This window comes from Macaca nemestrina, chromosome 17, assembly GCF_043159975.1.
Source record: "Macaca nemestrina isolate mMacNem1 chromosome 17, mMacNem.hap1, whole genome shotgun sequence".
NCBI classification, from domain to species: domain Eukaryota; kingdom Metazoa; phylum Chordata; class Mammalia; order Primates; family Cercopithecidae; genus Macaca; species Macaca nemestrina.
In genome coordinates, this window is record NC_092141.1 from 70,423,358 (window position 1) to 70,435,625 (window position 12,268).

The following is a 12,268-nucleotide window of genomic DNA, read 5'->3' on the forward strand; positions in this document are numbered from 1 at the left end:
TGTTAATTTTTGAAATTCTGCTACCATCCATGTTGTTGCACCTATCACTACAGCTGGCCCTCCATATCTGCAGGTTCCTCATCTATGGATTCAACTAACCATGGATGGAGAATATTTGGAAAAAATAAAATATATAAAATAATAATATGACAATAAAAACAGTAGAAAATTTAAAATACAGTATAACTATTTGCATACCATTTACCCTGTATTACATATTTAAAGTTTACCTGAGGCTATATACAAACATTATGTCATTTCATATAAAAGACTTCAGCATCTGTGGACTTTGGTATCTGCAGGGGTTCCTGGAGCCAATCCCCTGCAGACACCGAGGGACAGCTGTTCACTCCTTTTTATTGCTGAGTAGTGTTCCAGTTGTGTGGAAATCCCATCTCTACTAAAAATACGCAAATTAGCCAGGTGTGGTGGCCCACGCCTATAATCCTAGCTTCTCTGGAGGCTGAGACACGAGACGTGCTTGAATCTGGGAAGTGAAGGTTGCAGAGTCTCCTCTACACTTGCTGTCCTCCCTCCACTGCCACCTGGCACACTCCTTCCCAGCACTGGCCTCTTCATAGGCAAATTTAAGGAGCACCTTTCAGTCCTTGTCTTGCTTGACTTGGCCCTGATGTTTGAAATTCTTGATGAATCCTTCTTCTGGAAATGCACTCTTTCTATGCTTCCAGGAAATCTTTTTCTTGGTTCTCCAAACAACTTCTTAGACTCCTTGACCAATTCCTTCTTATTGCCAACAATGGAAACAAACCAGCCCTACCTAACCAAAGCACATTAAAACTCATTGGAAAGATACAGGGGAGGAGGCGCCCACTAAACCACTAGAGACAGGAGGTGGGGAGCTGTAGGACCAGGTTTGGGAATCTGCAATAATCAAGACCAGAGCCCCTGAAATAGCAAGAAGCTGGAAGCACAGCAAGTGTCAGCGCCTCTGATTGCTTGTTTGTTTGTTTGTTTGAGATGGACTCTTACTCTGTTGCCCAGGCTGGAGTGCAGTGGCACGATCTCGGCTCACTGCAACCTCTACCTCCCGGGTTCAAGCAATTCTCCTGCCTCAGCCTCCCGAGTAACTGGGACTACAGGCGCCCGCCACCATACCTGACTAGTTCTTTATATTTTTAATAGAGATGTGGTTTCACCATGTTGGTCAGGGTGGTCTTGAACTTCTGACCCTAGGTGATCCACTTGCCTTGGCCTCCCAAAGTGCTGGGATTACAGGCGTGAGCCACCATGCCTGGCCAGTTTTTGTATATTTAGTAGAGACTGGTTTTGCCATGTTGGCCAGGCTGGTCTCAAACTCCTGACCTCAAGTGACCCATCCACCTCCGCCTCCCAAAGTGCTGGGATTACAGGCGTGAACCACTGTGCCCAGCCACCTGTGATAGTTTTCATCGTCCTCGGGCCACTTGCTCCCAAATCAAGGTTTCAGGCAAAAGCTTACAGTTAGTCCAGCTTTGGCCAGGTTCAGTGTGATGGCTAATACTGAGTGTCAACTTGATTGGATTGAAGGATACAAAGTATTGATCTTGGGTGTGTCTGTGAGGGTGTTCCCAAAGGAGATTAACATTTGAGTCAGTGGGTGGGAAAGGCAGACCCACCCTTAATCTGGGTGGGCACAAGCTAATCAGCTTCCAGCAAGAAAGCTTCCAGGCAGAAAAATGTGAGAGACTGGCCTTGCCTTCCAGCCAACATCTTTCTCCGGTGCTGGATGCTTCCTACCCTCCAACTTCGGACTCCAAGTTCTTCAGTTTTGGAACTCAGACTGGCTATCCTTGCTCCTCAGCCTGCAGACGGCCTATTGTGGGACCTTGTGATCCTGTGTATTTATTAAGTATTTAATACTTAATAAACTCCTATATATATATTCCATTAATTCTGTCCCTCCAGAGAACCCTGACTAATACCCTCAGTGACTCACACCTGTAATCCCAGTACTTTGGGAGGCTCAGGCAGGAGGATGGCTTGAGCCCCAGAGTCTTCTCCTTCTCCTTGTCTTTCCCCTTCCTCCTCTTCCTCTTCCTTCTCTGCCTCTTCCTCCTCTTCCTCTTCTTCCTCTTGTTTGTTTGAGACAGGTTCTCACTCTGTTGCCAAGGCTGGACTGTAGTGGCACAATCGTGACTCACTGTTTCTCAGCCTTCTGAGAATCCAGGAGTTTGAAGCTGCAGTGAGCTATGATCACACCACCACACTCCTGCCTGGGTGACAGAGCAAGACCCTGTCTCAAAAAACAAACTAACTAACAAAAAATTCTGGTATGGTAGAAGTGAATTGTCTGTTTTATCCTGATAATTCTGCTTACTTTAGTCCCGTGGTTTTCAACTGGGCCGATTTTGCTCCCCAAGCGACATTTGGCAATATCTGGAGATTTGTAATTGTCACAATGGAATTGGAGGGGGTTGCTATTAACATCTAGTGGGCAGAGGTCAAGAATGCTGCTTAACATCTTTTTTTGTTTTTGAGACAGAGTTTTGCTCTTGTTGCCCAGGCTGGAAAGCAATGGCATGATCTCGGCTCACTGCAACCTCTGTCTGCCGGGTTCAAGCGATTCTCCTGCTTCAGCCTCCTGAGTAGCTGGGATTACAGGCATGCGCCACCATGCCTGGCTAATTTTGTATTTTTAGTAGAGACAGGTTTCTCAACGTTGGTTAGGCTGGTCTCGAACTCCCAACCTCAGTTGATCAGCCTGCCTCGGCCTCCCAAAGTGCTGGGATTACAGGTATGAGCCACCTCGCCCAGCTTGCTTAACATCTTAAAACACACAGTTCCCCCACAAAAAAATGATGATCCAGCCCCAAATGTCAACAGGGTCAAAGTGAAGAAACTGCCGTAAAGCAGGGATGGCATGACGACATTATTGATAGGCCACATTAAAATACTGAGGGCCATATCCATTATCCCTGTTTTTATGATTTCTTCTTTGGCCCCATGCAGTTTCAGGGGCAAAATAAGGGAGTAAGTCAAAGGTGGTTCCAAATAGACATCTGGGAATCTTAGGGTGTAATATGGCCCTCATGGAGGCCCTTGCTGAGCTTAGGGCCTGATTCTGGAACCCTAGCATTGCCAAAAGAGGCAGGCTTGCAGGTGAGAAGACAAATAATGGGAGAGCCCACATATGTTGGAATTCATTTGATGGTATCTAAACTGGGGTGATTGTCCCCATTAGCATTACATGACTATGGATCCGGTTATTTGGAGAAATCCATTTCCTCCTCAGGGAATATATATTATACTAGAACCAAAGATGGAATCCTTAGTAAATGGAATCATTTGCCAAAATTCAGCTGTCTGAAACTTTTGCATAAAATTCTCTTTTTTATTTTCATTGAGCCAAATAAATAAAGTATCAGGTGTTTACTAGGGTCACCATTCACTGATTGATTGATTTTTTCTTTTTTTTTTTTTCCAGACAGGATCTTGCTCTGTCACCCACATTGGAGTGCAGTGGTGTAATCTCAGTTCACTGCAACCTCCACTTCCTGGGCTTAAGTGATTCTCTCACCTCAGCCTCCCAAGTAGCTGGAACTACATGTGTGTGCCACGATGCTCGGCTAATTTTTGTATTTTTTGTAGAGATGGGATTCCATCATGTTTCCCAGGCTGGGTTTTTTTTTTTTCCCCAAATTTCTTAGGGTTTCTAATTTATTATTTCCTTGGTATCCACAGCAGAAGTTCAGAGGTAGAACTTCAATATTAACAGGTGAAAAGTTCTACAATGACTTGTTGCTCTCCATCACATTAGAATAATTGAACTATAATTTCCATACAACATAAGAAAACTACAGTATTTGCTGACAACTGAAAGATACCTGATAAATAAATATATCAACTTTCTATTCATGAAAAGAATGGAGCTGGTTATTTCAGCTATAAAAGGGCAAAGCAAAAAGACCATTTTCTAGCCATTTAAAAGTTACTCAAAAAATTGATACCATGGAGTGGAAAGGAAAACAAAAAAGATTGTAAGCACCTTTAACAATGTTCTTGCATTCTACTGATATACTAACCTCTAGGGTTTCCGTTGGCACAATCAAGTTCAACTTGTACTGACAGAAAATATTAAAAACCTTCCTATTTAGTTTTTTTTTTTTTTTTTTTTTTTTTTTTGAGACAGAGTCTGGCTCTGTTGCCCAGGCTGGAGTGCAGTGGCCGGATCTCAGCTCACTGCAAGCTCCGCCTCCCGGGTTCACGCCATTCTCCTGCCTCAGCCTCCCGAGTAGCTGGGACTACAGGCGCCCGCCACCTCGCCCGCCTAATTTTTTTTGTATTTTAGTAGAGACGGGGTTTCACCGTGTTAGCCAGGATGGTCTCGATCTCCTGAACTCGTGATCTGCCCGTCTCGGCCTCCCAAAGTGCTGGGATTACAGGCTTGAGCCACCGCGCCCGGCCTCCTATTTAGTTTTTAATATCAAACAGGGAGGTTAGTAAATTGTTTTCTGATTCTTCTACAAAAAGAAAGTATAGAAGAGAGACAAGGAATGTAGTGTGCACCCCTTATTATCATTCTAAGTAATAATTTTTACTTACAAGGTCATAACGAGTGCAAAGGGCTTAGTGATGCATCTTATTCTTTATTTTTGGACAGTAACACCCTCAGATGGTTTTTTTTTTTGTTTGTTTGTTTTGTTTTTTTTTGAGACGGAGTCTTGCTCTGTCACCCAGGCTGGAGTGCAGTGGCCGGATCTCAGCTCACTGCAAGCTCCGCCTCCCGGGTTTAGGCCATTCTCCTGCCTCAGCCTCCCGAGTAGCTGGGACTACAGGCGCCCGCCACCTCGCCCGGCTAGTTTTTGTATTTTTAGTAGAGACGGGGTTTCACGGTGTTAGCCAGGATGGTCTCGATCTCCTGACCTCGTGATCCGCCCGTCTCGGCCTCCCAAAGTGCTGGGATTACAGGCTTGATCCACCGCGCCCGGCCCAGATGGTGTTTTTATTGGTTTATATCCCCCTTTTCCATTTGCCCTTCTGTTTTGAAGCGCTTTTTCTTAAAACTTAAGATCTTTGCCTCCATTTTCTTATAAATCCAATTTCCTCTTTAGGTGAAACTTTACTATTTGAAAGGAACATTTCTATTGTAATTTACAAGCTGTGAATAACTGCTATGTCATTCTTCCAAGTATTAATAAACTGAGAAATGATTAGAACCAACAGAGGTAGGGGAGGATTAAAAGGGGGATGCAAGTGGCCACAGATCTTAGAGGTGGCCAGCAGAGGGCGCCGCTCTAAGGTGAAGGTGGCACCCTGCGAGGCCATTCTTTTTTGCAGTGACCAGACTGGGGTGTGGGGACAGTGCCTCACCCTCACAACGACAGACTCGTGGTTTGGGTGTGGATTTTCCTCCCTTGCCTGCGGGACTTCTGCTAGCACTGCCGTTCCTAGACTTAGACAATGCTAGAATGAGTCCAGGAACCGAGGAGAGGAGGTGGGAGTGGCTCCTCCCACTGTGGCCCCTAATAATCCACATGAAGAATTTTTGCTTTCCTTGCCAGGGACCCTGGACTCAGTGGGTCCAGAGGTCCCAGTGCCAAAGGAAGGAATGTGTAGACCAGGAAATACTATTATGGTTTTATTCAACTGGAAGCCGAGGCTGGCCATTTATTTTATTGTATTTTTATGTATTTATTTACTTATTTTGAGACAGAATCTCACTCTTGTTTCCCAGGCTCGAGTGATCCTCCTACCTTAGCCTCCTGAGTAGCTGGTACTACAGGTTCATGCCACCTTGCCCAGATAATTTTTTTTTTTTTTTTTTTTTTGAGACGGAGTCTCACTTTGTTGCCCAGACTAGAGTGCAGTGACGCGGTCTTAGCTCACTGCAACCTCCGCCTCCTGGGTTGAAGCGATGCTCCCGCCTCAGCCTCCGGAGTAGCTGGGATTACAGGCATGTGCCACCACGCTTGGCAAATTTTTTGTATTTTTAGTAGAGACGGGGTTTCACCATGTTGGCCAGGCTGGTCTCAACTCCTGACCCTGTGATCTGCCCGTCTCGGCCTCCCAAAGCGCTGGGATTGCAGACATGAGCCACCTCGCCCGGTCTTCTTTTTTTTTTGAGATGGAGTCTCGCTCTGTCACCCAGGCTGGAGTGCAGTGGTGTGATCTCGACTCACTGCAACCTCTGCCTCCTGGGTTCAAGCGATTCTCCTGCCTCAGCCTTCCAAGTAGCTGGATTATAGGCGCACGCCACTATGCCCAGCTATTTTTTGTATTTTTAGTAGAGATGGGGTTTCACCATGTTGGCCAGGCTGGTCTCAAACTCCTGACCTCAGGAGATCCGCCCACCTCGGCCTCCCAAAGTGCTGGGATTATAGGTGTGAACCATCATGCCCAGCCCTGCCCAGATAATTTTTATACTATGGGCAAGTATGTTGCCCAAGGGTGCTCTGGAACTCCTGGGCTCAAGTGATGTTCCTCGGCCTCCCAATGTGCTTGGATTACAAGCATGAGCCACCTTGCCCAGCTGAGGCTGGCCATTTAAAGTTCCTCATGCTGCTGAATCAATAAGGATTGAAGGCAGCCACCATTATGGGCTAAGTGTTTGCATCCTCCATTTTTTTTTTTTTTTTTTTTTTTTGAGACTGAGTTTTGCTCTTATTGCCCAGGCTAGAGTGCAGTGGCGCAATCTCTGCTCATGCAACCTCCGCCTCCCTGGTTCAAGTGATTCTCCCGCCTCAAACTCCCGAGTAGCTGGAATTACAAACATGCGCCACTACGCCCGGCTAATTTTGTATTTTTAGTAGAGATGGGGTTTCTCCGTGTTGGTCAGGCTGGTCTCAAACTCCCGACCTCAGGTGATCTGCCGGCCTCGGCCTCCCAAAGTGCTGGGATTACAGACGTGAGCCACCGCGCCCGGCCTCGGCCCCCAGATTCTTATGTTGAAGCCCTCACCCCCGTGTGATGGTATTAGAAGGTGGGGCCTTTGGGACGTAATTAGGCTTAGAGAAGATCGTGCAGACAGTGACCCACGATGGGATGAGTGTCTTGAAAAGAAGAGATGAAGTGATTGGGCTAGTGGTTCACGCTTATAATCTCAGCACTTTGGAAGACCAAGGCGGGTGGATCACTTGAAGTCAGGAGTTTGAGACCAGCCTGGGCAATATAGTGAAACGCCATCTCTATTAAAAATACAAAAATTAGCTGGGTGTCGTGGCGCAAATCTGTAATCCCAGCTACTTGGGAGGCTGAGGTGGGAGAATCGCTTGAACCCAGGAGGTGGAAGTTGCAGTGAGCCCAGATCATGCCATTGCACTCCCACCTCCAGCCTGGACAGAGAGAGAGCATCTGAGAGTCTCCGTCTCAAAAAAAAAAAAAAAAAAAAAAAAAAAAAAAAAAATAGACGAGATCAGAGATCCTCAGAGATCCTTTCTTCTCTTTGTCCACCAAGTGAGGATATAGCAAGAAGGCAGCCATCTGCAAGCTAGGAAAAGAGCCCTTGCCAGCACCCAATCATGCTATCACCCCAATATGGGACTTCCTAGCCTCCAGAACTGCGAGAAATCAATGTCTGTTGTTTAAACCACCCAGTATGTAACAGCAGCCTGAGCTGACTAAAACCATCACTGAACTAGTGTCTGTATATACAACTAGCAAGAGGAAAATGGCTCTGTTACTTAATAGAGGAAGGAGGCTATGTCTGAAAGCCAAAAATTCACTGGGGACACATCTTAGCAGGCCCTTGACCCTAAGACCTGGTTAATGGAAAAGTAGAGCAACCCAATAAAAACAAGACCACCAAGAAGTCAGGTCCTATGGGAATAAAGTATTCAGTGTCCCTATAAGGCACAGAACCCTTAAAAAAGGGGATTGGAAGAAGTGGTGGAAGAAGGCAGCTATGATTATCAACTTAGACTTCCTGGCCATTTGTAGCTATGTTTTATGTTAATTGGCTCTTGTCTTGCCGGGTGCAGTGGCTCAAGCCTGTAATCCCAGCACTTTGGGAGGCCGAGATGGGCGGATCATGAGGTCAGGAGATCGAGACCATCCTGGCTAACACGTGAAACCCCGTCTCTACTAAAAAATACAAAAAAACTAGCCGGGCGAGGTGGCGGGTGCCTGTAGTCCCAGCTACACGGGAGGCTGAGGCAAGAGAATGGCGTAAACCCGGGAGGCGGAGCTTGCAGTGAGCTGAGATCTGGCCACTGCACTCCAGCCTGGGCGACAGACAGAGACTCCGTCTCAAAAAAAAAAAAAAAAAAAAAAAAAAAAGAAATCAGTGATAATGTATAAATTCCAGAATGTCTCCTAGAGTAAGAAGGAAATCTGGGTGTGGTAGTTTATGCCTATAATCCCAGCACTTTGGGAGGCCGAGGAGGTTAGTTAGCTTGAGCCCAGGAGTTGGAGACCAGTCTGGCCAACATGGTGAAACCCCATCTCTACAAAAGATACAAAAGTTAGCTGGGTTTGGTGGCGGGTACCTGTAGTCCCAGCTACTCTGGAGGCGAAGGTGGGAGGATCACCTGAGTCCCGGGAAATCAAGGCCACAGTGAGTCTTGATCGAGTTTTGCCACTGCACTCCACCCTAAGCAACAGTGAGACCCTATCTCAATAAACAAACAAACAAATAAATAAATAATGGTAGAGATAGAAGATAAAATGGGGCTGGGTGTGGTGGCTCATGCCTGTAATCCCAGAACTTTGGGAGGCCGAGGTGGGCAGATTACTTTTGCCCAGGAGTTTGAGAACAGCATGTCCAACATGGTGAAACCCCATCTCTACTAAAAGTACAAAAATTAGCCAGGTGTGGTGGTGTGTGCCTATAATCCCAGCTACTCGAGAGGCTGAGACAGGAGAATCTATTGAACCCAGGAGGTGGAGGTTGCAATGAGCTGAGATCACACTACTGCACTCCAGCCTGGGTGACAGAGCCAGACTCTGTCTTAAAAAAAAAAAAAAAAAAAAAAACCCGACTGAGTACAGTGGCTCACACCTGTAACCCCAGCACTTTGGGAGGTTGAGCTGGGCAGATCACCTGAGGTCGGGAGTTCAAGACCAGCCTGACCAACGTGGAGAAACCCCATCTCTACTAAAAATACAATATTAGAAGGTTGTGGTGGTGCATGCCAGTAATCCCAGCTATTGGGAGGCTGAGGCAGGAGAATTGCTTGAACCTGGGAGGTGGAGGTTGCAGTGAGCCGAGATTGTGCCATTGCACTCCAGACTGGGCAACAAGAGTGAGACTCTGTCTCAAAAAAAAAAACAAACACACACACACACACACACACACACACACACACACACACAAAAGAGACAGGTTTTCACCAGGTTGGCCAGGCTGGTCTTGGACTCCTGACCTCAAGTGATCTGCCTGCCTCAGTTTCCCAAAGTGCTGGGATTACTGGTGTGAGCCACTGCATCTGACTCCCCCCATCTCTATTAAAATAAGATAAACATAAAATAATGAACCAACAAAAGAATAATACAACTCATTGTAGGTAAAATGCTATCCTGAGTTCTGTGAGTCATTCTAGATAATTCAAATTCTCTAGAATTACCACCTCAGCTGGCTATTTTTTTTTGTAGAGACCAGGCTGGTCTTGAATTATTGAGTTCAAGTGATCCGCTCACCTCAGCCTCCCAAAGTGCCAGGATTACATGTGTGAACCACTGCACCTGGCCTTCAAATTCTTTATTATACAACACACAGTAGATGCTCAATAAATATTTGCTAAGCAGAAACATACACTCAGAATACCAGAAATTATCAAGGAAGTTGCCAGTTGGTCTATTGGGTTCTTCCTCCTGACAGGTGTACACACCTATTGTAAAGAACACATTAAGGCCGGGCGCGGTGGCTCAAGCCTGTAATCCCAGCACTTTGGGAGGCCGAGACGGGCGGATCACGAGGTCAGGAGTTCGAGACCATCCTGGCTAACACGGTAAAACCCCGTCTCTACTAAAAAATACAAAAAACTAGCCGGGCGAGGTGGCGGGCGCCTGTAGTCCCGGCTACTCGGGAGGCTGAGGCAGGAGAATGGCGTAAAAACCCGGGAGGCAGAGCTTGCAGTGAGCTGAGATCCGGCCACTGCACTCCAGCCTGGGCGACACAGCGAGACTCCGTCTCAAAAAAAAAAAAAGAACACATTAGGCTGTGAGAAACCAATACTGTTAAACATTCCAGTCGGGTGACAAACTCCCCGAGCTCTGGTTTATATTACCAAGTACCCTGAGGATAACTTGGCTTCCTGTGTGGATTGTTTATAGAAAGAGAATGCTACCCAGGCTGACATGAGTTTGCATTTCTTTTTTTTTTTTTTTTTTTTTTTTTTTTTTTTTTTTTTTTTTTTTTTTGAGACTGAGTCTGGCTCTGTCGCCCAGGCTGGAGTGCAGTGGCCGGATCTCAGCTCACTGCAAGCTCCGCCTCCCGGGTTTACGCCATTCTCCTGCCTCAGCCTCCGGAGTAGCTGGGACCACAGGCGCCCGCCACCTCGCCCGGCTAGTTTTTTGTATTTTTTAGTAGAGACGGGGTTTCACCGTGTTAGCCAGGATGGTCTCGATCTCCTGACCTTGTGATCCGCCCGTCTCAGCCTCCCAAAGTGCTGGGATTACAGGCTTGAGCCACCGTGCCCGGCTATTTTTTTTTTTTTTTTTTTTGAGACGGAGTCTTGCTCTGTCGCCCAGGCTGGAGTGCAGTGGCCGGATCTCAGCTCACTGCAAGCTCCGCCTCCCGGGTTCACGCCATTCTCCTGCCTCAGCCTCCGGAGTAGCTGGGACTACAGGCGCCCACCACCTCGCCCGGCTAGTTTTTTGTATTTTTTTTTTTATTAGAGACGGGGTTTCACCGTGTTAGCCAGGATGGTCTCGATCTCCTGACCTCGTGATCCACCCGTCTCAGCCTCCCAAAGTGCTGGGATTACAGGCTTGAGCCACCGCGCCCGGCGAGTTTGCATTTCTGAGTTGACTTCTCATTGTAAATTAATAAACTGGCATTCTGGCTACATAGATCAGTCTCTTTGAACTCTTTGTACCTTCCACCATTAGTGTGATTTCTCAGGCTGCCAGCCAGACACTGCCCAAGACCCAGCACTGGACTCTGGTGAGTTCTTCCAGCTGGTGCCACCCCCAGAGCCTCTGGGAACCCCTGGGAGCCATCCAGCCTGCTCCCTGCCTCTACATTTCAGGGTGTGGGTGTCAGGGCATTCTCAACATTCCTGCAACAGAAGAGTTTTGGGAACACCCCTAGTAGGATCTGGGTGATTTGAACGTAATCTTAAGAAGGTATGTCAGAGATGTGGTTGTAACTGAGAAATCTTAAGCCTAGTGAATTTCATTCCACTTGACTTAAAGAAAGAGCATGTGAAAGAAGGGGATCTGAGGACATCTATAAACAGGGTCCGAGGGCATGAACTTACTAGTGTTTATCTGACTCTGGTGTACTCAAGCTTTGCAGTGGCTGCAGAGGTTTACTATTTTTTTTTTTTTTTTTTTTTTTTTTGAGATGCAGTCTGGCTCTGTCGCCCAGGCTGGAGTGCAGTGGCCGGATCTCAGCTCACTGCAAGCTCCGCCTCCCGGGTTTACCCCATTCTCCTGCCTCAGCCTCCCGAGTAGCTGGGACTACAGGCGCCCGCCACCTCGCCCGGCTAGTTTTTTTGTATTTTTTAGTAGAGACGGGGTTTCACCGTGTTCACCAGGATGATCTCGATCTCCTGACCTCGTGATCCGCCCGTCTCGGCCTCCCAAAGTGCTGGGATTACAGGCGTGAGCCACCGCGCCCGGCCAGGTTTACTCTTTTGGAGGGAGAAGATAATTCACTCCTCCAACACCTGAATGAGGGAAGCTTAGCCCACCTCCTTCAGCTGCAATTTGATACTCAACAGCAAATTTCTCTTATTTGATTTAATGCTCAACAGACAAACTTCTTTTCTTCTTTTTCTTCTCCTCCTTCTCCTCTTCCTCATCCTCCTTCTTTTTGTTTGTTTGTTTGTTTGTTTTTGAGACAGAGTCTCTGTCACCCAGGCTGGTGTACAGTGGCACAATCTCAGCTCATTGCAACCTCCACCTACTAGGCTCAAGCCATCCTCCCACCTCAGCCTCCAAGTGGCTGGAACCACAGGCGTGAGCCACCATGCCTAGCTAATTTTTGTATTTTTTTGTAGAGACCCGGTCTCTCCTTGTTGCTCAGGCTGGTCTTGAACTCCTGAGCTCAAGAGATCCTCCTGTCTCTGGCTCCCAAAGTACTGGGATTACAGGCATGAGCCACCATGCCCAACCTCAACAGGCAACCTTCTGATTATTAATTAGACCTCTGGGCCGGCCATGGTGG

The 12,268-nt window shown here is 47.1% G+C and overlaps 1 protein-coding gene across 1 annotated transcript in view; it reads left to right on the forward strand.

Moving 5' to 3' along the window:
• Nucleotides 1-12,268, forward strand: part of LOC105469580 (leucine-rich repeat-containing protein 37A3-like) — a 200,424-nt gene that overhangs the window by 789 nt on the left and 187,367 nt on the right. The window lies entirely within an intron of this gene.